The sequence below is a fragment of the Poecilia reticulata genome, linkage group LG7 (genome assembly GCF_000633615.1).
Source record: "Poecilia reticulata strain Guanapo linkage group LG7, Guppy_female_1.0+MT, whole genome shotgun sequence".
Classification (NCBI taxonomy): Eukaryota; Metazoa; Chordata; class Actinopteri; order Cyprinodontiformes; family Poeciliidae; genus Poecilia; species Poecilia reticulata.
Window position 1 is genome coordinate 23,560,316 of NC_024337.1, and position 3,033 is coordinate 23,563,348.

Below are 3,033 nucleotides of genomic sequence, written 5' to 3' on the forward strand. Positions count from 1 at the left end.
ATCTATCTATCTATCTATCTATCTATCTATCTATCTATCTATCTATCTATCTATCTATCTATCTATCTATCTATCTATCTATCTATCTATCTATCTGGCTGAATCAATCAATTGGATTGAATTCAGTTTAAATTAAAGCCATTTTTAATATGCACATTCTGAATTATGATGAAGTTTTATTTTTTGAAAAAAAAAAACAGAAACCTGCGGCACATTTCTCAATATAGTTAGTTCTTTTGTACCAAACCGATACTGTCGATGGATACAGACACGCTTTGGTGAAAACTGCTGTTCCTGAAATACTCAACCCAAATCATAACGCAAAGCCAAAATTCTTCGTTACATCATCCATCTCCAATCCCTTCCTCCTCTTCCTCCTCCTCGTTCGCTCCCTCTGCCATCCTCTTCTTTCTTATCTCTGCTGGCCCCGTCTCTTGGGGGTCGTTCGTTTTTGTCATAATCACCTTGGAGATTGGGGACCGGTGCCCATGGCAGAGCTAAGCTGAGCTGAGGAGAGGAGGTGGAAGGAGAATGAGAGGGAGAGAAAAAAGAGGAGGGGTGTCAAGATGAGCAGTGGAGGACAGTGTTGCAGGGGAGTGTTGGTAGTGGTGGTGGTGGAGGGGGTGACGGCTTGTCGGGCTCAGCCCCAGCTAATGTGAGGGGACAGCCTTGGCTTTGCCTTAACCGTGCTCGCACCGTCGGTGCCAGGCAGAGCAGGGAACAGAGAATAGACGAATGAAATGCTCTCCTTTTCAGCGCTACCTTCCTTCCGCCTGCTCTGACTGCGTTTGGAGGCGCGTGGGGCCCCAATGTCACACCCTGTAGGTGTTTAAGCTGCTTACTTACACCAGCGAGAGAAAGAGAGATGAGGCAATGAAAGAGGCAGAACAGGGAGAAGAAGCTGCAGGGAGCAGGAGAGAGGGAGAATGGGGAAGTTGGAAGAAGATGAGGGCGGAGGTCACGGTTGTAGGAGGCTGTGATGTGTAAGTATTCAAGTTATTCTAGTCTAACTTTCTTTACAGCTAAAGGGTATTTCTGGGGGATACTAATCAAGGAAATCACCAGTGCAGTTTGCGTGTTTCCAGGGGTGACAGATCCAGAACTGGCAAAGACGAATAAGAAGAGGCAGAGTTATATCAGGATTGTATGATAAGTATTCTTCTACAGCCCACAAGACATATACACTCTTCGATAAGCAGAGGCTGACTGGGAAGACGTGGGATGCTCCAGTCAAGAGATCGAGGAGTTGTTCGTGAATTAAAAAAAAAAAAAAAATCCTACAACCGTGACTGTCTCTGCGGTTTGACGGGAATGACAGTCACATGTAGTGGGGGGTAAAGCTGCTTCAAGAGTGGACACTTGCTCAGATAAAAAAGGGGTCAAAGGGCAGCAGCTGGACAAAGGCACCGCACAGCAACAAACTTGTTTGACAGGGAAAGAGTTGCTCTCCCATTCTTTTCCACTGTGAGCTGCTTTCACTCTTGTACCTTGCATTTCTGCCCTCTCAGCAGCCTCTTTGTTGATGCACGCTCCTTACGTTCTCAGACATTCCCTCCTCAGGTCACTGGCTCTGTTTGTCTTGGTCCTCCTCTTCCTCTCCAACTCCTCTCTCTCTCTCTCCTCCTCGCCTGACCAGCTCTTCTAATTTAGTTTCTGATTTTTTTTTTTTTTCCCTTCGTACCACATCTCTCCTCTCCCTTCGGCTACGCGGGAGTAAAGTACAACCACTCCCATGGGTTGTGTTTGGATTTGATCTGTGAGCATGTGCATGTGTAATGTGTAACGCGTATCCACCCGTTTAAATGTAAATCCCCCTAAGTATACAACACATGCAGTCCCTCCTCGAAATGATGGAAATTCTGAATCATGTGGCGTGCATGTGTGTTTAGTCACATTTAATCGAATATTCTTAATAAAATCCAGTGCAATTAATGGCTTATAAACAGTGCCTGAAGAAAGATGCTACAACAGCAAGATGACATATTAGGGATAAAGTTGCAGAGGGTACTATACAACTGTCTTAAGATTTGAACATGTTGTGGAGCACTACGTGAGTATGTTCCGAACAAACCTATCAAGAGACAGGAGATCACTGGGTTTTGAAAGGGACTGAAGCACCAAATCCAGCATTAGTGGGAGAGTGGCAGGAATAAAGTCAATGTGTAAGAAAAACCAACACAGCAAACATGGAGTAAAATTGTCTGGTCAGATGAGACCAAAATTGAAATTTTTAGCCTGTTGTAAAATGCTTTGTGTGGCAGAAGACTAATTTTACATGCTATCCTGAACACAACATCCCTTCTGTGAAACATGGTGGTGGCAGCAATATTCTGTGGGGATGCTGATTTTTTTTTTCAGCAGGGAAAGGCAAACTGGAATATAGATGGAGGAAAATTTAGGGTAATAAGAAAAGGAAATCTGATAGAGCCAGGAAAAAACTTGAATTGGGGACGGTGGTAAACTTCTAGGAAAAGAGTGACCATAAAAAGGCAGATTATTTTTGCAAACATAGCCAATATTGTGTCAAGTGGCATTCCACTGAGGTATCTCAGCTTCCCAAGCTGCATTTTCTTTTGAATATTTTACATATTCTCTACAAAAAAAACCCTGAATAGGCAAAGCTTCTATAAATAATTAGGAGTTACGTTCCACAAAATAAATCCTCAAGTAAGCAAATCCACAAATACTGAAGTGTAAATATGCAGGGTCCACTGGATGTGGAAGTAAAGTAGTAAAATGTATAAAAGTTCAAATAGTTTTGCAAGGTACTGTAAGACTTTCATGTCACAGAAACTTGTGGATTTATGTGATGCGTGCAAAGTGCAAACACACAGTAATGGAAAAGGACGAGCAGACCAGACAGGAGTGAACAAGACCGCAGTCAGACTGCTGTCTTATTTTTTACATATCAATTTTTCCCATCAACCTGTCAGTGTGTATAATATGATATCTGTGTTTCATGTGTGTGCGTGCGTGTGTGTGTGTGTATCTGTGTTGCAGCCCGAGAGCTGGAAAGAAACTGAGCGCTGCATG